This window comes from Ranitomeya variabilis, chromosome 1 (genome assembly GCF_051348905.1).
Source record: "Ranitomeya variabilis isolate aRanVar5 chromosome 1, aRanVar5.hap1, whole genome shotgun sequence".
Lineage (NCBI taxonomy): Eukaryota > Metazoa > Chordata > Amphibia > Anura > Dendrobatidae > Ranitomeya > Ranitomeya variabilis.
In genome coordinates, this window is record NC_135232.1 from 85,577,543 (window position 1) to 85,602,051 (window position 24,509).

The 24,509-nt window shown below is 42.4% G+C and overlaps 1 protein-coding gene across 7 annotated transcripts in view; it reads right to left on the minus strand.

Annotated features, from left to right (window-relative positions):
• The window catches only part of PDE4D (phosphodiesterase 4D), a 1,072,650-nt gene that overhangs the window by 142,396 nt on the left and 905,745 nt on the right, over positions 1-24,509 (minus strand). The gene's annotated exons all lie outside the window — the stretch shown is intronic.

A 24,509-nucleotide genomic window follows, 5' to 3' on the forward strand; every position in this document is an offset into this window, starting at 1 on the left:
GTTAAAGCTACTTTGGAATCTATAGAAAGGGGTCAATTGCATATTAAACATAACCTTACCAGTGATGCATATAGATCTTTACTAGCACTTAAAGCCAAAAAAGAATTAATTATCAAACCCGCTGACAAGGGGGGCTCAATAGTGGGTCTAGATCGAGCAGAATACAGGTCCTTCTCAAAAAATTAGCATATAGTGTAAAATTTCATTATTTACCATAATGTAATGATTACAATTAAACTTTCATATATTATAGATTCATTATCCACCAACTGAAATTTGTCAGGTCTTTTATTGTTTTAATACTGATGATTTTGGCATACAACTCCTGATAACCAAAAAAACCTGTCTCAATAAATTAGCATATTTCACCCGTCCAATCAAATAAAAGTGTTTTTTAATAACAAACAAAAAAACCATCAAATAATAATGTTCAGTTATGCACTCAATACTTGGTCGGGAATCTTTTGGCAGAAATGACTGCTTCAATGCGGCGTGGCATGGAGGCAATCAGCCTGTGACACTGCTGAGATGTTATGGAGGCCCAGGATGCTTCAATAGCGGCCTTAAGCTCATCCAGAGTGTTGGGTCTTGCGTCTCTCAACTTTCTCTTCACAATATCCCACAGATTCTCTATGGGGTTCAGGTCAGGAGAGTTGGCAGGCCAATTGAGCACAGTAATACCATGGTCAGTAAACCATTTACCAGTGGTTTTGGCACTGTGAGCAGGTGCCAGGTCGTGCTGAAAAATGAAATCTTCATCTCCATAAAGCATTTCAGCCGATGGAAGCATGAAGTGCTCCAAAATCTCCTGATACCGTGTTTCCCCGATAGTAAGACAGCGTCTTACTTTCTTTTCCCACTCAAAAGTCCCACTATGTCTTACTATCGGGGGGGGTGTCTTACATTGAAAAAAAAACCTGTGTGGTCGCTGGAGAGCTGTCACACAGACAGCTCTCCAGCGACCAACTATGCGAAGTCCCCTGGTAACCAGGGTAAACATCGAGTTACTAAGTGCAGGGCCGCGCTTAGTAACCCGATGTTTACCCTGGTTACCAGTGTAAATGTAAAAAAAAAAAAAAAGTGAGGTGTCATATCTTGTTTTTTCCAGAGGTGATTTTGGAGTTTTTGGGCTGTCAGAAAGATACTGATGACTTCCATCTCCCAGGGCGCCCCAGTGCAGGCTGCAGTAGGCCGGCTCTGGCGGCGGGTCCATGCGGGGTGGAGTAGATGAAGCTGGCCGCTGCTTGCTGCTCCGGAGCGCACAGTCCGTGCGGGGGATGGTGCACCGGGCCGGGGGAGGACAGGACGTGCAGGTATCCGCCGCCTCCTGCGCCAACCACAGCGCCGCCCCCGGCCACGAACCCCCCGGAGAAGCTGGAGCATTTGTCGGGGAGCAGCAGCTGGTCGTGCCCGAGGTGGCTTCCCTTTCTCATGGTACGGAGCCGCCGCCTTCTCCGCTCTCCTCCTTGTGACCCCAGTAATCCGCACTGCCCGGCCTGCACCCTACAAATAGCCGGGGCTGCAGTTAGAGCAGGTGCTGAGGTGAGCTCGTCGGAGGGCTATCGAGCACCGGGGGAGGCATATGGAGGACGGATTGTACGGCTGTGTGTGCTCGGGCCCCAGCTCCGACCTCCCTGCCACCACCGTGGCTGAAAAATGGCTCCAGGAAGCTGACAATGAATGAAGGGATGCGGTTTACGCGCGAAGGTCGGAGCTGGGGCCCGAGCACACACAGCCGTACAATCCGCCTCACAAGGAGGAGAGCGGAGAAGGCGGCGGCTCCGTACCATGAGAAAGGGAAGCCACCTCGGGCACGACCAGCTGCTGCTCCCCGACAAATGCTCCAGCTTCTCCGGGGGGTTCGTGGCCGGGGGCGGCGCTGTGGTTGGCGCAGGAGGCGGCGAATACCTGCACGTCCTGTCCTCCCCCGGCCCGGTGCACCATCCCCCGCACGGACTGTGCGCTCCGGAGCAGCAAGCAGCGGCCAGCTTCATCTACTCCACCCCGCATGGACCCGCCGCCAGAGCCGGCCTACTGTAGCCTGCACTGGAGCGCCCTCGGAGATGGAAGTCAACAGTATCTTTCTGACAGCCCAAAAACTCCAAAATCACCTCTGGAAAAAACAAGATATGACACCTCACTTTTTTTTTTTTTTTACATTTACACTGGTAACTAGGGTAAACATCGGGTAACTAAGCGCGGCCCTGCGCTTAGTAACCCGATGTTTACCCTGGTTACCAGTGAAGCCTTAGCTGAATTGTCGTACGGCTTATATTTTTCCAACGTGCAGTACTACGTCTTACTTTCGGGGGTGCGTCTTACATTAGCCGACCCCGCTAAAACCCCCACTACGTCTTACTATCGGGGGTGTCTTACTATCGGGGAAACACGGTAGCTAGCTGCATTGACCCTGCCCTTGATGAAACACAGTGGACCAACACCAGCAGCTGACATGGCACCCCACACCATCACTGACTGTGGGTACTTGACACTGGACTTCAGGCATTTTGGCATTTCCTTCTCCCCATTCTTCCTCCAGACTCTGGCACCTTGATTTCCGAATGACATGCAAAATTTGCTTTCATCAGAAAAAAGTACTTGGGACCACTTAGCAACAGTCCAGTGCTGCTTCTCTGTAGCCCAGGTCAGGTGCTTCTGCCGCTGTTTATGGTTCAAAAGTGGCTTTACCTGGGGAATGCGGCACCTGTAGCTCATTTCCTGCACACGCCTGTGCACGGTGGCTCTGGATGTTTCCACACCAGACTCAGTCCACTGCTTCCTCAGGTTCCCCAAGGTCTGGAATCGGTCCTTCTCCACAATCTTCCTCAGGGTCCGGTCACCTCTTCTCGTTGTACAGCGTTTTCTGCCACATTGTTTCCTTCCAACAGACTTACCATTGAGGTGCCTTGATACAGCACTCTGGGAACAGCCTATTTGTTGAGAAATTTCTTTCTGGGTCTTACCCTCTTGCTTGAGGGTGTCAATGATGGCCTTCTTGACATCTGTCAGGTCGCTAGTCTTACCCATGATGGGGGTTTTGAGTAATGAACCAGGCAGGGAGTTTTTAAAAGCCTCAGGTATCTTTAGCATGTGTTTAGAGTTAATTAGTTGATTCAGAAGATTAGGGTAATAGGTCGTTTAGAGAACCTTTTCTTGATATGCTAATTTATTGAGACAGGTTTTTTTGGTTATCAGGAGTTGTATGCCAAAATCATCAGTATTAAAACAATAAAAGACCTGACAAATTTCAGTTGGTGGATAATGAATCTATAATATATGAAAGTTTAATTGTAATCATTACATTATGGTAAATAATGAAATTTTACACTATATGCTAATTTTTTGAGAAGGACCTGTATATGGATGAGATACATTCACACATGAGATACATTCACAATTGAGTGATTCTAATACATATTTGCCTATATCACATAATCCTACAATTTATATTGCCAAACAAATCAAAAGTCTAGTTACACACTATTGCCAATTAGGGACAATTGATGAGAAACTAGGGGAATTCTTAATTAACATCAACATCCGGTGGTCGATCGCTGGTCGTGTCGGAATGGCCTGGACCTTTTTTTGGTCGTTGAGGTCCCGCTGACATCGCTGAATCGGTGTGTGTGACACGGATTCAGCGATGTCTTCACTGGTAACCAGGGTAAACATCGGGTTACTAAGCGCAGGGCCGCGCTTAGTAACCCGATGTTTACCCTGGTTACCATCGTAAATGTAAAAAAAAAAAAAACAGTACATACTCACATTCCGGTGTCCGTCAGGTCCCTTGCCGTCTGCTTCCCGCACTGACTGAGATCCGGCCGTAAAGTGAAAGTACAGCACTGCGGTGACGTCACCGCTCTGCTGTTAGGGCCGGCGCTCAGTCAGTGCAGGAAGCGGACGCCGGGGGACGCGAAGGTGAGTATGTAGTGTTTGTTTTTTTACTTTTACGCTGGTAACCAGGGTAAACATCGGGTTACTAAGCGCGGCCCTGCGCTTAGCAACCCGATGTTTACCCTGGTTACCCGGGGACCTCGGCATCATTGGTCGCTGGAGAGCGGTCTGTGTGACAGCTCTCCAGCGACCACACAGCGACTAAACAGCGACGCTGCAGCGATCAGCATCGTTGTCTGTATCGCTGCAGCGTCGCTGTGTGTGACGGTACCTTAAGGGTCTAGGTGTTCTACCAACAGGCTGTAAATTGGTAACAATGGATGCAAACAAATAGTCTTTATACCGGCATTGGGCACCAAGAAGGACTGGAATCTGTGATCTCCTTTCTCTCCTAGTTTTCAAAAAATCTATTTTGAGTGCCGGAGTTCATTATTTTAAAGTGAATCTGGTCAGCAATTGTTGCTATGTAATTTGAGAGCACTATAACATAGGGGCAGAGACCCTTATCCCAGCTTTGTGTCATTTGCTAGGCTGTTTGTTTCCGTTTCAATAAAATCAGTTTTTTTTATCTGCAGTAGATTATAATTTCAGGACTAGGTGTCTCATGCCTTCTAGTCCTATGGCTCTGTAACCCCGCCCCAACACTGATTGGCAGGTTTCTGCCTATGCACAGTGTAGGCAGAAAGCTGTCAATTAGTGGTGCCAACAGGGTTATACACAGCTCAGCATTCTGAGATCTGCTAGATTTAAAGAAGAATAAAACTGATTGAATCAAAATGACTGCATGCAGACAAGCAAGTGACACATTGCTGGAATCAGGATTTCAGCCGCTACATCATGCTGCTCTCAGATTACATAACAAAACCTTGAGGCAGATTCCCTTTAACCACGTCATGAGCTCCAGGTAAATAGAGTTGGAGGAGTCGGTGCAGATAACAGGCATTTATAGCGTTATTTTTAATATCCATGTAGTCTTGTGCCCATTATGGTTTTCTCCAACTGGTTACAGTTACCAATGCCAGTGAGGTTATTCTGTTTCCCATTTCTATGGTAATAAATACAGAAAACTCTGCAGCCCCCGTATTTGCCCGCCCTACATGACCACAGCCCAGCAGCCGTGTGTCTCGGAAGCTCTTGGGCTGCATGGTCTCTGCAGAGCTTCCATAAAACAGGACGAGTGATCTCAGCCTGACAGTCGTAACCAGGATTTACACTTCACTTATTCCATGGCCTCAAGATGCACTTTCCTGCCACTGACAAACATCTACAAGCATTTATAAATCACTTTACAGTGGCTGTAGCCGCTGTAGCCACCTAAACAATGTCTGCTAATATTTCATCTCAAAACCACTCCAGAGCATGGCAGCAGCTGGCCGGCACATGAGAGGACTGGAATACATATCTCGCAACGCTCCAGAGACTCGCATCACTCTAATAAACTGCAAAAACTATTTCAGAGATTGTTCTTATATTTTAAGGGCTTTCATTTCACAGTTTTTAGGTTTGTTACTTCAAGATTTCCAGATTTTAAAAAATGTGAGTCATTGGCCATCATCAAATTTCAGGTCTTGTGGTCTAAGTACTAGGAAGGGAAGAGGACATTCATCTCCATGAATCAGAACAAAATGTCACTCACAAGTGGGCAACAATAACTGTATGGCATGGGGATGGATCTTGGCAAGATGCTTATACTGAAAGTTAAGAGAATAAATCGCTTTGGTTTTCTGCATACTTCCATAGGGATAGGAGTGAACATAGGGAGAGACCTGTCAGTCAACTGGAGCAGGGTGGGGAGATGTTGGCTGGGTATGTCATTGGCCTAGTTAGGTCTCTTCCTATGGTCCCTGACTGGCTTTTCAAATATGACCCTGATTCTATAAGACTGGAAGGCATCTCCGTGCACCTCATCACAAATGTTACTCCAGTCTGGAATTGCTGCCACTTTTGATGAATTTTTATAAGACGGGTGTAGACACTTTGTGCCACCTGTGTTCCTCCCAAACTTTGCATATCTTGGCAGAGCTGGCCAGAACTGTTGTGAACACGTGAAAAGTTGCTAAATTACGCTAGTTTGTTTGCGAAAATATCAGGATATATAGTGGAAGAGCAGGTTATGCTGTGCAGCTGGTTAGTAAACAGTTCTGAGGTTCTTGATGTTTGAAGAACATGTAGTTTGAAGTCTGACTCCAGAGAACCATGTAAAAGACTTATGTGGTTGTCCTTAGGAAGAAGTCAGACAGACTTCAAAACGTGTTGAGAATAAATGTCATGTTCTTCAAATATCAAGAACCTCAGAACGCTTTCCTAACCAGCGGCGCAGCATATCCCGCTCTTCCTCTACTGTATATATCTTGATTTTTACGTTGAAGCTTTCAACCAGCATCTATCATTGAGCTTTTTAAGAATTTTGCTTATATGCTCTTTCTATTCTTTTTAGCTTCTCTTCAGATTTTTGGTGTAAACACTTTGAAGTATCTGCCCCTATTTTTTCTCTGAGAAAATACAAAGTTTCAGAGTAAAACATACCTGGCTGCAATCTCAAAGCCATGTCCTTATTCAGGTTGACCATGGTCTGGGCATTAGATTCAAATGACAGGTTCCCTTAACTATTGGGAAGTGAGGATGAATTTGGGAGAAGATGGAAATATTTTGCAACACATCTTTGATACAACCGGAAGAGGCTTTGATATGTCTCCTGCTCCCCAGAAGACCTGATAACCACAGGATGTGAGTCAGAATAAATAGTCTTCTTAGGTGGCCATCAGCAAGCCTAAGTCTACTAGCTTAAAGTAGTCACATTCTTCCAATATTGAGAAGCTCATTCCTGCAATGAACTTCTTATAGGTTTTCAGAAAAGCCATATGTATTCAATTAAGATATCAAAGCCAAGCGCAGTTCCTCAGTGATATATTGCAGGATAAAAGCTCCCCAATGGAGCTTCATGTTTGATAAACTGTATTTACTATCTTTTCATTTTTGGAAATACGTCATGTTCACATTTTAAAGAAACTTTTCAAGTACTGTGTGTAAGTGGCACTTGAACATAGCTATGATTATGTTGAATCTGCTGCCTCATCAATTACTTGTACTCTGCATTGCCTTGTTCTTCCATAGGTATTGGATGAGGAGTCTAGTCCTAGAGGATATTCCGTGATATAAGTCATCTTCCAATCACGCATCTTTAAATAAATTGAATGTTATAGTTTATTCAAAGGGATCTAATGAATTCAGAAAGGCAAGAACAAGGCATGCAAAACTAAAAGTTAAAAAAATATATATTGAAAAACTGAGTTACATTCTTACACGTCCAAGTCCATTTCTTTACCAAAAATCAACCATCTTATTCTTATTCACTCACAAGCTTTATACTAATGAATCATTAAAGGAGTATTCCCATCTCGGACATTTATGGCATGCGTATCACCCTCCATTCACTTCTATAGGATTTCCGATAATATCAGGGCACACAGGCTTGGTTACTTTTTGAACCCCAATAAAGCAGAATAGAGAGGTGGAAAGGCATCCTGTGTATATGTAATAAAGGTCCAAGATTGGAATATGTCTTAAAGTGTCCGCTGGGTGACCATCACTTTCATCCACTTTTGAGGTTTCCTGGAAAGGAAATTGAATTAATAAAAAGCTTTAGAACTAGAACCATACTCTGTGACATGGGCTATGTTTCAATTACATTTGTGTTTTAGCTCTCAATTTACATGCAATGGTGTTGCAACAGACCGATGCAAAATTCTCTCACCAAAGACAATTACTACCATTGCTGTTGGGCCATTCCATGCCCAGAAAATATTGTGGCACTTTTTTTGTAATGGCATTTCTTATGTTGGGTGTACATATCATACTAGTTGTGTTCCACTTATGATGTGCATTAGTGTAGCAGTGATTAGGAGTTGTTCAGGGATGGTGATTAGCCAACTGGCTCTGGATAGTATTGAGTGGGTAGATGGCACTGTGAGCTTCCAAAGTAGGATCCGTGGGAGTTGCAGTTGTGCGTTGCCTGTAGGGAGTGAGATGCTGAATGTAGCTAGTAATTCAGATGGGTGAACCTAGTGGTTCTTAATCCTTGTTCCGCTAGGTTCGAAATGCATCTGCCCATAGAACTCTTTCCACATTGGGGGTTTGTGTCTTTTATGCTGAATGGATTACTTATTTTAAAGAATTTTCCTAATAAAATTTGAAATCTTTTAATAGACTGCCTGAGCTGGATTAACTATTGGATTGATTCATCTCTCAGCAGATCTTGATCTGGTCATTCCATCTTTCTATAAAGACTGGCCAGGCTTTCTCTTCCTCGCCAGTGAAAGTAGTTCTTCTTGGTTCCCTTGAGTTGCTGTACTAAGTTGGAGATTGCTTTTCCTACTGCACTGCAGTTTCCATGCTCGGAGTCCTGGATACTTGGATGGGTGAGTTGACTTTCTTGCTTCTTCCTATGTTACAGCTGAGAGATGGAGCCGCATATTTCTAACCAGCAAAGAAAAGGTCATTAACCTCTTCAGCACCAATGGAAACAAAATCCATTTAATATGGGACACGCAACACAAAGGCTAAATGTATGACCTGCGATTCACAATACTGTCATGAGTGTGTCACGTCCACAATTCCAGGAGGACGTGACACACTCATGACAGTGAGAAAGTCTGTTGAGAAACTGTTAGCCCTATTAAACTGTATAAAGTTATAAAATGTTAAAGTTTGTGCCTCTTTCTGGAATAATAAAGTTAACATGTTGAATTGCTCTCATGTGCCAAGTCGTAATTTCTCCTTCGAGAGCTCCCACCTTATTGCCCAGTCCTGAGTTTTATTGAGGGCATATCAACATGCACCACCACTTGATGACCCTGTTACATACATTTAGGGATTCTTGCTACAATACAGCTAAAAATAGTAATAATCTTTACTGGTAGGTGTAAACTTTACAAAACAGTATATCATTCATGCTGTAAATCTATTTTCGTTCTAGTAATATATTTGGTTTCCAACTGCCGTTCCTAAATTATTTCCTATATTCAAAATAAAATAAACAGATTTCATGGATTCAAGATCTTCTGGATATCCCACCCGTTGTGCAGGATCTACAGGCCTTTTATGATTATCCCGGGTGATATAATATATCTTGTCAGCATTTACGCAGCCCAATGCTTGTGGTTTTTGCAGCTGACCACATAATTGGAGTCTATAATTGCAAACAGGGTCCTAATCAGACGTCCCTAGGTCCAGATGTTGAACACCTGGGTGATCTGTACCAGGAACATTCTCTTTGCTTATCACATCTATATCTATTTTCTATCGATGCAGCTCTTTCACATTAACATCCACCATAATTTGTTTGTGGATCCTTGATATAACTAATGTCCTGTCAATGGAGACTGTACTTTACATAATAGTTTCTCAACCTGAATCCTTGTGCCATGACTTACGAGCTTTACTAAGGGGGTACTGTTTCAGGAGGTCTCCGTTATCAGGAATATTAGGGGTTGAGTCTCTTATTTGAGAAATTTTACAGCCTGTGGCCGACACTGTACTGGAGGAAATGTGATAGGCTCTATATTGAGGGCAAAGCGGTACTTAAAATAAAAATTGGACAGACACCTGTGCCACATTCTTATTCTCCTCATAATTCTTCTTCAGTGATCAACGGAAAATTAGCACTTTCTCATCAGTGTGATATTACCATTGATGAAGTGGGGACCATAAAAGCTCCAAATATAATTATTTTCTATACAAACATGAGTTAGAAATACTGAGGTGACGTTCATGCATTTTCCCAGAGTATACGACCCATGGTATTATCAAAAAAGTGCGTGACCTAAAAGACCATCCATCCATCTGGATGCTACAATCAGGTGACTGGAACAAGATGTCACAAAATAAATTCCAGTCTCAGTCACCTGACCACTGTAGCCAATCACAGTCCTCAATGGTCAGGTGACCAATAAACAGCTTATCATTACTTCCTGTTCTGGTTGACACCACTGAGCTGAAGCAACAGGAATTATAGCCCATATCTTGGCTATGTTCTTTATATAATCATCAGAGCCAAAAAGTTATTGTACCAGATTTTAAAAGTGAATGATTTACAATAGTTCTATTGGAAAATTGTCATGTTACGCTACCTAATTTCAAATCCAGATAGTCTGTATACTATATAAATGATCCACTATACCAGACCTGGTCAAAATACGGTCTGCAGGTCAAATCTGGCTCTTTGGCTGTTCCTATCAGTCCACCCCGGCCACCCTACCCACTTCAGATGTCTCGATTTCACGAGTATCTGCATCTTCTGATTGCAGATTCTGGTTAACACAATGGTGGAGAAGCGAGCAGTCAGCTCCATCTTTCAACATTTTGCTTGTGCGACTGAATGTCAGTGCAACAGGAGCAATGTCACCATTAGATTGCACCTGATGTGGAGCCTTGGTGTGCTCAGGAAGAAATATGTGGAGCCATCATTCTGTGTTTGGAGACTGTGGCGATCATCATGTGGGGGTCATCATTATGAGCTTGGGGGCTGTGGGGTTCGTTTTGTGTTAGGGGCTGTGAGCGACCTTAATGTGGGAGTCATCGTTATTAGTTTGGGGGTTGTGGGGGGTTCATTCTGTGGGTGGCCATTAATCTGTGCTGGGCCTGTGAAACATCATAATGTCGGTGTCTTCGTTCAGTGTTGGGGGCTTTGAGAGATCATAATTTGGAGGCCATCATTCAGTGCTGAGGGGCTGTGATAGATCAGAATGTGGAGGTTCATCATTCTGTGTGCAGGAGCATTCAGGAGCTGTGAGGAATCAAAATGTGGGTGTCATCATATGGTATTTGACAGCTTTGGTAGATCATAATAGGTTTGAGGATGTTCTTGGGTCCATCATACCGTGTTGGAGGTGGGCTGTGGGGGGTCATCACTCAGTGTTTGAGTGCTGCGAAGGATCATGTTGTGTGGAGGACCGTGCAGATCATCAAACTGTGTATATCTGTGGGACCATCAAAATGTGTTGAGAAGTTATGGGGGATCAAACTGTGGTGGGTGTCATCATTCTGTGTGTGGGAGCATACATTTTGGGAGGCCATCAGAGCCATTATGTGTCAGTGGGATAATACTGAGTAAGGAAACTTGTGAGCAATCATACTTTGTGGGGTCATCATACTGTTATTAGTGTCATACTTTTTTAGGGGGCTGTGGCGGCTTATACAGTATGTAGGGCAGAAAAGCCATCAAACTGTGTTGAGGTGCTGTAAAGGCATCATACTGTGCAAGGCAGGGCCTGTGGGGTCCAGTATCCTGTGGGGTGAACAGTGGGACCATCATACTGTGCATAGGGAATGTGGGGACAACTTACTGTTTTTGGGGTACCTCTTGACCATAGTACAATGGCTGAATAAAAGGTGCAGTATGATTTATGGCTTTTTATAGACTTTATTAAAATCTGTAAATTATATGATCTGCATAATAAAAAATAAAATTCATATTAATATAAAATAATACTAACAATAATTCTATGGTTATAAACAGTCTTAGAGAGCATGTATTCAAAAATATTCCTCTCGCGTAATAAATATCAACACAACCCTAAATATAGCATAGTTTAGGAAAAAGGAGGATCCATTACACAAAAATAAATTAAAAATCACAAAATTTTTATTCAAATTATTTTAAACAGTATAAGGTAGTAAAAATTCAAGCAGGTAGTATAAAAGTGACACGTGCAGATTTATACAATCCTGATCAAGATCAAAATGATCATAATGGACATTAACCATTTACAATCATGATCAAGATCAAAATGATCATAATAGGAATTAACTATTGACATATAAAATAGCCACAAAAAAAAAAATTAGTCCTAAACTAGCACCCCTCACCTTTCAAAAAATTATAGGTAGAACAACAGCTTTACTACATAAAGTGCATGTGCTAATATTAGAAAGCTCAGTAAGATATCTATTAGAATGCAAGGAGGACAAAGATTAAACTCCAGTGGATAGAAGTACTGGCAAAAAGTGCCTAGTGCTTGACCCGTGGTGACATCTACCTCATAAAGCACTGGGCAATTTTTGTAAGTACTTCTCTCCACTGGAGTTTAATCTTTGTCCTCCTTGCATTCTAATAGATATGTCACACACTGCAGTCAATGGGTCTTACTGAGCTTTCTAATATTAGCACATGCACTTTATGTAGAAAAGCTGTTGTTTTACCTATACTTTTTTGAGAGGTGAGGGGTGCTAGTTTAGGACTAATTTTATTTTTGGCTATTTTATATGTCAATAGTTAATGTCCATTATGATCATTTTGATTTTGATCATGATTGTATACATTTGAACATGTCACTTTTATACTACCTGCTTGAATTTTTACTACCTTATACTGGTCGGTTTTAAATAATTTGAATTAAAATTCTGTGATTTTTAATTTATTTTTGTGTAAGGGATCCTCCTTTTCTCTAAACTATGCTATATTTAGGGTTGTGTTGCTATTTATTAATAATAATTCTATGTCAATTTTAATATTGAACAGAATTAATTTCAATTTTCAACATATTGGTTTGGCCCTCCGCAACTGTAAAGTTGCCAAGAGCGGAAGTCATAGCTGAGCTGCTGTCTGGTTACGCTATGGCATTTTACAGGAAAACAGTGTCCCAGTGTGCTGTACGTTGTGGGGTGCATCACACTCCCTTGTAGGCAAAAGGCCTCCGCTGTCTCCAGACCTCCATTCTCAGGAGCCACGACACACAAATCAGGGAATACCAAGTTAATTGCTACAAGCAAACGTTTACTGATCAGTTCATGTTCATCAGGCTGTTACATGTGAGATTGGGCACAGCACTTCATGATTCTTACTTCCTTAGAACAACGCATCTTCAGCTCTACTACTCAATCATCCTGGACTATCCCTAAGCACACTGACTCCATCGGCCTCAGGAATTTCCTGTCCACTTCAGCAGTGCACCCGGGACCGGCCACCTATGCATCACGCAATTCCACATCCCTCGACCTCTGTATGTCAGAAGACCAGGCACTCTCCCTAGTACCTGGAGTGAGCCCTAGGCTCCAGACATTGCGGGAATGTTCACAAGGAATATCAGTACGGCTTCCCACAGCAACGGTACTTCCCTAACTCTGTCCCTACCAGGAAGTGCCCCCTTTTTACTAACACCACCCCCACCCACTAAGCCAGTTCAATATCAATTAACTATATCCTATCTTATAGACTAAACCTATTGTCCTTATACTGTTGCAAAGCCATTTAACTATATGAACAGTACTTACACTATCCCAAGCCTAACTCCGTGCTTACCCTGTACTATGCACTACTCATTGTACATTAACACCTTTCATTACCTATACACTATACGTTACCATCACACAATCTAAAAAAGACGCACACCACTATTCACACATGTAAAACCGCATGACACTGGTCACTGTACGATTGTTGTCTTCAAGGGCAGGAACGCAGCAGAACAGTCACGTCTCATGTGACAACTTGAGAAAATTAATTGCCAAACCCTGCATTAGACTATATATGATATTTCATTTGATCTTGAGTTGCTCTCTGCTTTTGGGTTGTTAAAATTCCATTTTTATTTCTTATGGCTATCGGTTTCTGGGAACACTTTTTAAAACTGATCAAAGGCAGAAATTGGCAGTGCAAAAAGATTTCTGCCGCAGATTAGCATCCGCATGTCTCCTAGCTCCTCTGTAATAGAATTTGCATCTTTATAATGTGGAATAGGAATATAAAATGTGCTGCCCTTTTCCTAGGCCGAATTACGACGTCCTCGAAACTCGGTCCATGCCAGACTGTGATGTATGGACTGGTCTACTAAACCAAGCTCAACAGCTCCAAGGTCACATAGGAAAACTTGTCCACGGTCAGTCCATACTGGTCATAAGTGTAGCATTCGACTGTTACTGGTACATTACCATTATTAACCAATTAAACTGTATTTGATCATGTAGATTATGAAAAGTTGATGCATAAATAAGAATATCACATGGGTGACACATGGATGACGATATAAATTAAAATCAGATGATTTTTTCATACGCTGCTCGTTTGACCCCAGCCTAAAAGGCAGTAGATTCTGACTGATGTAGAATCCATAACTAAACCTTTGGGAGAATCTATAGCAATTGTATATTCGCAGCCAGTGATTGGCTATATTATGTTATTGCGGTGGCCAGTCATTGGCTGTAGCAGTCACATGTCCCTGCACATGATAACATGGCTGTACCAGAAAATAGAGACTCGTAGAGATTGGGCAGTGCAGGAAAAGGAGTGATTGGGGAACAATGAAATAGGTATCACTTTTTATTTTTAACCCAGTTTGAGCATTTTGTAAAAATAATAAAAATTAATAATGACTCCCCAGAAAACCCCTTTAACTAAAGAGTAAAATAATAAAATGATATGATATTAGATATCATGATCTTTATCTTCTACATTTTGTCAGTGATTTGCTTTTCAGATACAATCTTACATACCAAGAATTAAAAAAAAAAATCTAAAAAAAAAAAAATCAAACGTGCCGCCGATGCCCGGACTCCGCACAGTACTTAAACAGATGACACTTTTGTGAATCTCCTGTTTCCCATTAGCTGTGACTATTACGCTGTGATGTGGATTTATGCTGTCAGGATGGATGCATGTTATTGCTACTGTCACCGCTGCTCAACGAGGGTTCAGCATTCCATGGAACTGACCGAGTTCTCTATTACATCGTATCTATGGTAACGTGGCTGCGGATGAATAAAAAAAAGAATGAAAAGAAATGGCCGCGTCACAGCTCTGATTCCTTGAGTGAAGTGTTGCAATGGTTATTTCGCCTGTGTTTCCACGAACAGGGGTAAAGAGATACGCTGTCGGCCATAACTAAAAAGCTGGATGAACTTTAATAAAACAAAAATAGCTCCTCCGGTGACCTTAGGCGATTCTGCGTAACTGGCAAATTGGGTTAGTGTTCCATGAGGCATGCAGACTTTCCACCATGTATTTGCTGTCTAGGCTTGGCATGCATACACAATTGCTTCCAAATTCCAAACAGACAGCCTCGTCTAGTAAGTGGCACCAGGGAAAAGGTTTTCGTTATTTCAAGGAGAATTGCATTTTCTTCCCATGGAGAAATGCCAATACTCATGTTATACCCTGACCTCATGAAGAGGCACGCATCCACCTCCCCCCAAAAAAACAAAACAAAACAAATAAAACCAACAATCTCAAAGCATAGGTAGATGGAACTTCTATACGTCTCAAAAGGAAACTCAAGGTTTGCTCCATTTTCGTAACCTTGCAGGGTAACTATTAATTCTGTTACTTTAGAAAAATGCATTGTTGGCAATATTCAAGTAGAATTATAAAATCTGAATTTAATGGTGCAAATAGGCTCTTCAGAGAGGAGACTTATGAATCCCCCCAGTGCACCGATTTGCCGGTTTCTGAGCCAGGACCGGAGGGTATATATGAGTTATACATAATCCTGGCCAGAACCCGACTAATGGGAGCGGCTTTGCTCCACACAAGTGTATGGAGCAAGGGCAGTGCTCACTAGAGTCGGGTTCTGGCCTGGAGTATATATACATCTCATACATACTCTCTGGTCCCGGTTAAGAAACCGGCTAATCATTGCAGCGCACAGTGACTGTAGACTTATCATTTTAGACCGGACAACTCTTTCAATCTTTTAAGGAGTATTCTAAAAGCATGCAGAGGCTCTTCTGTCCATAGACTCTTAGACAATGCCCTATTGCCCAAAAAGTCCATTTATGAGCTTGATTGACCAAGAAAACACACCTTATACTACGTGCAAAGATGATTTTAAGCCTTTTTTCACAACATTTTCAAACAACTCCAAGATCTGCCATAAATTATAATTACTGTCGAAAATTAGGGTGTTAGGCAAATTTCAAACATCTGACTATCACAGTATGGACTGTGATTCCCGGACCGGCAGTAGGTCTCCTCCTTATATGAACTCAACAGCCTCTTATATGCCCATAGCGGTTCAATTACAGCCCGTTACATCTGGACTGGCCAGACATAATGGTTTCATATAATGCTAAGAAGATGGTGAGTTCAGGTATGGAGACATGCCATGGACATAATGGTCTATACTTGGACAATGATACATGGTTGTGTGAAACCGGCCTTTTTTAGGGAAGTTGAGAACTTGAGCATTCTTGCTTTAAATTTTGTATTTTGTATTATTATTTAGCACTGCTAAACTTTTTTTCATATAGCACCATAGTACTTCACATGTAAAGTTCACATGAGGCTTCTGTTTTCATATTTTGCTTCCTCACCCCTCCTTCACATGATCCTCCACCTGGCTGCCTGGCGTGGCAGCGACTGAAGAAATCAACTTTTGCTTCTAGACATCAGATAAAATAATACACATACTATACAAATCGTAAGGCTATTATCGACCTGGCAAAATGACACACAACTAAACCTATCGGAATCCGGCCCCCACAAAGAGTGTGATCCATAATCAAACACAGTGAATGATGTTTACAGAGAGGGACTTTCCATTCACGCCCTGGAAAATGATTCACAGCATAATATACCGGACTGATTTCTGATAAATTTCTGATCCCAAATGTCGCCTGCTCATGGGTGTTCTATTGGCTCACTTTCCAGTCTGTCGCCTTCTTCCACTCCCAGCTCACATAAATGGCTTTATATGGCTTATTTTGTATTTATCTTACATTATGATCACTACTGTATAATAAGCAATAACCAGTTTATCATGTATCTAATGCTGCCAGGCATGAAAATAGCTATTCTTTTTATTTTATTTTGAACTGTTTTTATATTGTTTAGTTAAGTGACAGATGGAAATGAGCATCATTATAATAAGTGATATAAGTTACTATCCAGAATGGGCATCATTGTAATAAGTGATAGAGGTTACTATCCAGAATGGGCATCATCGTAATAAGTGATAGAGGTTACTATCCAGAATGGGCATCATTGTAATAAGTGATAGAGGTTACTATCCAGAATGGGCATGATTGTAATAAGTGATAGAGGTTACTATCCAGAATGGGCATCATTGTAATAAGTGATAGAGGTTACTATCCAGAATGGGCATCATTGTAATAAGTGATAGAGGTTACTATCCAGAATGGGCATCATTGTAATAAGTGATAGAGGTTACTATCCAGAATGGGCATCATTGTAATAAGTGATAGAGGTTACTATCCAGAATGGGCATCATTGTAATAAGTGATAGAAGTTACTATCCAGAATGGGCATCATTGTAATAAGTGATAGAGGTTACTATCCAGAATGGGCATCATTGTAATAAGTGATAGAGGTTACTATCCAGAATGGGCATCATTGTAATAAGTGATAGAGGTTACTATCCAGAATGGGCATCATCGTAATAAGTGATAGAGGTTACTATCCAGAATGGGCATCATTGTAATAAGTGATAGAGGTTACTATCCAGAATGGGCATCATTGTAATAAGTGATAGAGGTTACTATCCAGAATGGGCATCATTGTAATAAGTGATAGAGGTTACTATCCAGAATGGGCATCATCGTAATAAGTGATAGAGGTTACTATCCAGAATGGGCATTATTATATTATAATAAGTGATAGAGGTTACTATCCAGAATGGGCGTCATCGTAATAAGTGATAGAGGTTACTATCCAGAATGGGCATCATCGTAATAAGTGATAGAAGTTACTATCCAGAATGGGCATCATCGTAATAAGTGATGGAGGTTACTATCTAAAATGGGCCTCATTATAATAAGTGATAGAGGTTACTATCTAAAATGGGCCTCATTATAATAAGTGATAGATGTTACTATCCAGAATGGGCATCATTATAATAAGTGATAGAGGTCACTATCCAGAATGGGCATCATCGTGATAAGTGATAGAAGTTACTATCCAGAATGGGCATAATTACAGCTCTGGCAAAAATTAAGAGACATGGGCAGCCCAATCTCCAGACCTGAACCCCATTGAGAACCTCTGGAATGTAATCAAGAGGATGATGGATAGTCACAAGCCATCAAACAAAGAAGAACTACTTACATTTGTGTGCCAGAAGCAGCGTGAAAGACTGGTGGAAAGCATGGCAAGACGCATGAAAGCTGTGATTAAAAATCATGGTTATTCCACAAAATATTGATTTCTGAACTTTTCCTGAGTTAAAACATTAGTATTGATGCTTCTAAATGATTTTAAACTTGTTTTCTTTGCATTACTTGAGGTCTGAAAGCACTGTTTTGTTTGTTTTTAATTTTGACCATTTCTCCTTTTCAGAAAAAAAAAATACAAAATGTATTGCTTGGAAATTCAGAGACATGTTGTCAGAAGTTTACTGAATAAAATGACAATTTACATTTAACTCTAAAATATACCTATAAAGAGAAAAATCAGACAAACTGAACATTTTGCAGTGGGCTCTTAATTTTTGAATGGGAATCATCGTAATAAGTGATAGAGGTTACTATCCAGAATCCCCCAAGGCAAATACTGTATGTGCAGCTATAAAGTGATTAATAAACCATTATAACCACACTGATTTTCACCCAGCTTACCCAGAAGCTAAAAAGTGAATTTTAGTTTGAGATGAAATACTTCTCGTTACTGGGACTCCACCACATCCTGTATTGACATTTCCTAAGGAATTTCTTACAATATGAACCTCCCCAATATAAGATACTGGATATTGTATTGATATATTGGAATAAATAAATGGCTTACTTTGGGGTTGACATTGTCATGTGCGGACTCACACAGAGTGAATTACAGGCACTTTTTTTCTAGAAACATTACTTAATATTTAGTTCATAGTACACCTTGTTGCTCTAGCTCGACCCTATAATCTCACAATAGACAGCTCGCATCCTAAAAGGCCAGAATCCATCACATACTCATTTAGGTTACGAGAGAGAGAGATGGATTCCCAGCTTCAGTGCTGCGGCTCAGATTAAAATGATGGAATCGAGCATTGCTCAGTACTAGATCGAGCACATAAATGCCCGATCGAGTATTGAGCAGTGGCGAACACGATTGCCCATCACTACCTGGAATCCATAAAATAATGTTGCTGTGCGCCTCGATATGCTATTGGAGACAGATGGATGTCAGGTATGGGCCAATACCGGTTCAACTATTCTCATTGCACTGACAATTTGTATAACTGGTGCATCCGTAATGCAGCATTGTATAAAAAATGAGATGGCAATTTATAAAAAGAAAGGGTAGACACAAATAGTTGTTGAGGATTGTTTGAGCTTAAAGGGGTTGTCGGACTTTAGGCTACTAGTCTGCAGTCACTCTATGACTGCAGATTTGTGGATCTTCACATCGTGCGCACTTCACGCTGAAACGATTCTATTTGGTGTGAATAAAGAGCAGTGTGAGGGCATCACCTAATAATTTATGGGATCATTCTGGCACATACTGATAAAAGTGGCAAACAAGAAAAAGCAAAGAAGTATTGAAATGCCTGGAGATCACCGTATAAAAATATAAATTTATTGTGTACATACGGTAAGCAATAAACCAAAACAGTACAAAATATTAAAAAGGCAACAAAGCGCAAACAAAGTAACAGAGAGATGACGGAATATAATGAGACTAGCACCTAACCACATAAGCCAATATACGTAACATGCAAGGTGTTCAAAGGTCACAAGGTAGATGGTATAGCCGTAGGCACTAAACTGCAAATAAACACAATAAAATGTAATATAAACAAGGTGCCAAACAATACTCAATTATTGGCTAATAAGGGATGACATAATAATCATCAGTAGCCAAATGGTACCTCACCAGATATAACATATGGAAGCAAAATAGTATACAGATTTTAGTGGCCAAAGTTGAACCTTATAGATCTGATCACAGAGGAACCTTGGATGAAGCAAAGAATAAAGATGAGGGAGAAGCGGGCGGGTGACCGCCAGTATGTGATTTGCATACAAGCAGTAACGTGCTGACTAGATCGTTACAGTCTAGTCGGAAGGTAGCTGGAGGTATGCAAATCATATATTTGCTGTTAAGTGATGATCGCTCACGACACCGGAGAATCCTCACAGAGCGCAGTGTACACGATCACAGTGCGCGGTGTACACGATCACAGTGCGCGGTGTACACGATCACAGTGCGCGGTGCACACGATCACAGTGCGCGGTGCACACGATCACAGTGCGCGGTGCACACGATCACAGTGCGCGGTGCACACGATCACAGTGCGCGGTGCACACGATCACAGTGCGCGGGGCACACGATCACAGTGCGCGGGGCACACGATCACAGTGCGCGGGGCACACGATCACAGTGCGCGGCGCACACGATCACAGTGCGCGGCGCACACGGTCACAGTGCGCGGCGCACACGGTCACAGTGCGCGGCGCACACGGTCACAGTGCGCGGCGCACACGGTCACAGTGCGCGGCGCACACGGTCACAGTGCGCGGCGCACACGGTCACAGTGCGCGGCGCACACGGTCACAGTGCGCGGCGAACACGATCACAGTGCGCGGCGAACACGATCACAGTGCGCGGCGAACACGGTCACAGTGCGCGGCGCACACGGTCACAGTGCGCGGCGAACACGGTCACAGTGCGCGGCGCACACGGTCACAGTGCGCAGCGTACACGATCACAGTGGACAGTGCACAGGATCACAGTGCGCAGTGGACACGATCACAGTGCGCAGTGGACACGATCACAGTGCGCAGTGCACGCGGTCACAGTGCGCAGTGCACATGATCACAGTGCGCAGTGTACACGATCACAGTGCGCAGCGTACACGATCACAGTGCGCAGCGTACACGATCACAGTGCGCAGTGGACACGATCACAGTGCGCAGTGGACACGATCACAGTGCGCAGTGCACGCGGTCACAGTGCGCGGCGCACACGGTCACAGTGCGCAGCGCACACGGTCACAGTGCGCAGCGTACACGATCACAGTGGACAGTGCACAGGATCACAGTGCGCAGTGGACACGATCACAGTGCGCAGTGCACGCGGTCACAGTGCGCAGTGCACATGATCACAGTGCGCAGTGTACACGATCACAGTGCACATGATGTGAGAATTCACAAGTCTGCAGTCACATAGAGTGACTGCAGACTCATAGTTTAAGACAGGATAACCCCTTTAATACTTTTTATAAATATTTAGCAACTTTGTTTTAATCATATTTAACTTTGTAGGATTTGTGATGGTGTAAATTAGGTATAGTAGATCCCATCACTGGCGGACACAGACAGAAGAGGGCCCCTGAGGAAGAACAGTATACGGGCCCTTTGCAGTCCAGTAACTTATCATAATCCACAATTCCACCTTCTTGGGAGGTGTCAGTCGGCCGTCTTTGCCCTTTGAGCCCCGGTTGCACCAATCGTTACATCCACCCTTGGATCCTGTGTTAAATCCAGAATACAATCCGTCCATCAGATTAAGGCCTACAACTGTAACAAAATCACTCCAGCTAATTGCTGCTTGTACCCCATGTGGGGTCGATGCAGCAGCAGTAGGGATAATGACTGCAGACTGCATATAATATGTAAATATTAGAAAATAGCCGACAGTACAACTGATATAGGGATGCCCATCCTAGTTCCACTGGACCCAAATGGAAAAGTACATACCGCAGCAAAGTGAAGGACAGCAACCTATATGGTTGAAACGTTGCATTTGGCACAATAAAGGACTTTTTATACTTCACCTGGATTGCATGCTGTCCTTCACTTTGCTGCTGCATATAATATCTATCTGATAGATGTCTGCAGTGACGATGCAGATTTTCCAGCAGTCGCTAATGTCGGTTGTGTCATCATAGACCCTTACGGCGCAGTCTGGTATAATTTTTGGACATAACATTGCTTATAAAATGACGGATCGTTGTCACCCAGCCGGCAGCTGTCGGCCTTTGTACCTCATCCCTCTCCCCTAACAGTGAACTTCAATGTGAAGGGACATACACATACAAGTGAATAGAAAAAAACAAGAGTTCAGCTGCAGCCCGTGCTCTCATTTCCCCTCCCCACAGCTTTTTTTTTTTTTCATTTTCCAAAGCAATGCAATTGCTTGGTGTGGTTTTAAGAGCAGGAGTGCCATTCTCACAAATGATGACTCTGCTGACGTCAATGGCATTCTTATCATACTTAGTGCGACATCAGAAACCAGCCCTCAGAGGCTACTCTTGTTCACAGGAGCCGGGCGCGCGCGAAACTGCGGACTGGAGCCTGAGCTCGGGAATCAATCAGTAAAGCAGCAGCATAAAATACTGTAATAAGCTTCTATCCCTGCTTTATAGATTACTGAACAGCACCGTATATCGCCAACACATGTGCAGACCCCATTATTGCATTATCCAAGCCCCCACCCGTCCCCATAAATCGTATATTAGAACACACCCTTGGATTGCCATTAGATTCTCTGCAGTGTGCTCAGTGCTAACCGACTGCAAACCGTATAATATGGAAACACCTCTGGATTTCGATGTGTTGCTGCATGTGACTCGCATCATAGAAAACACTGATCTATGGAATCTAAAGCCACTCATCATGTGAACCAGAAGCTTTGCAAATTTGGGGGGTTTCAGATTATTTGTTTTGCACTGGAATTTTGTGCAGTTTTGATGCACAGAAAAGAGCTTCAGGTGGAGCTATACAAGTTATCACATTATACATATGATAAAATATATTATATAAAATATATATCGCACATATTTAAGAGAAAAAAAGAACCTCAAATTTGCATATTTGCAACCTGTAAAAGAACAAACAAAGGGAACAAGAAAGAAAATGCACACGGGGCACAAAAAGGTTTTAGGTGTCTGAACCTTATACACTATAATAGTTCTACACCTTACATAACATAGAAAACTTCTAATTGCCAGGAAATCTTCGAGGGGTCAGGAAAGAAGTAACTACAAAATCTTTAGATGCTGTTGCAATGTTCCCGTGGGGCCTGCTCTTAAGAAATCATAATACTGTACATCCCTAAAGATGCTGCCATTAGTGCAGCTACACGGCTGGTCAATGGTCGCTGTGTTCTCCTTAGCTGCAGGTCTCAAGGGGTCGGTGCAAGATATAGAGGAATCGGAACAACCAAAGAATTCCTGTGCCACGCACCAGTCCGCATCTCCCGAGTTTCCTACTTCTGAAGGGACAGTCAACTTTTTACCAAAATCCTTCAACTTGTATTAAGATTAACATTTACATTAATTAATATACTATATCGCTCCAGACACGTTGCCCAGTTACTGATAACACATTAATCAGAAGTAGCATAAAATATCACAGATAAATTAGATTTTGATTCTACAATTTCAATTTTAATTAATAATAATGAATTTTTGTGTTTTTTATAGTAGCCTCTAACTGAACACACGGTAAAAAATCTTCAAGTCCTTCGTGTCCCTCTTTGACCACCAGCTCTCTGCAGTAGGTATAACATGGTGTGTCAGCTAGTTGCATCAGTGTACCATCCAAATTTGAAAGACAGGAAAGAAGGACACATCCTTGGACACGCACAGTGTGACACAGCAATTTCAATTTTAGAATTTTAATCTTGCTTAGCCTTTTAGATGTTCCCACACAGAAATATTGCTGCAAGTGAAAACCCATGAGAGCTCCCACACAGTATGGAACTGCCTTGATGGCCCACCAGAATCCTGCCCAGATACAGTCATTGTGACCAAAAGTTTTGAGACTTGCACAAATTTTGTTTTTCACAAAGTTAGCTTCAGTTTTTATATAGAGGCAATTTGTATTCGTTCTAGATTGTTATGAAGAATGATCAGCTGAATTGCAAATAAATTACAAAGTCATCCCCTACCATGTAAACTAAGTTAATCCCAAAACCTCCATTTCAACTGAATTCCAGCCCTAATAATAATAATTTTCTTTATATAGCGCCAACATATTCCGCAGCGCTTTACAACTTATATAGGGGACTTGTACAGACAATAGACATTACAGCATAACAGAAATCACAGTTCAAAACAGATACCAGGAGGAATGAGGGCCCTGCTCGCAAGCTTACAAACTATGAGGAAAAGGGGAGACACGAGAGGTGGATGGTAACAATTGCTTTAGTTATTTGGACCAGCCATAGTGTAAGGATCGGGTGTTCATGTAAAGCTGCATGAACCAGTTAACTGCCTAAGTATGTAACAGTACAGACACAGAGAGCTATTAATTGCATAAAGTGTATGAGAACATGATACGAGGAACCTGATTATGGTTTTGTTTTTTTTGTTTTTTAATGATAGGCCACACAGGGATCGTTAGGTTAATGCGTTGAGGCGGTAGGCCAATCTGATCAAATGAGTTTTTAGGGCACGCTTAAAACTCTGGGGATTGGGGATTAATCGTATTAACCTGGGTAGTGCATTCCAAAGAATCGGCGCAACACATGTAAAGTCTTGGAGACGGGAGTGGGAGGTTCTGATTATTGAGGATGCTAACCTGAGGTCATTAGCGGAGCGGAGGGCACGGGTAGGGTGGTAGACTGAGACCAGAGAGGAGATGTAGGGTGGTGCTGAGCCATGGAGTGCTTTGTGGATGAGGGTAGTAGTTTTGTACTGGATTCTGGAGTGGATGGGTAGCCAGTGTAATGACTGGCACAA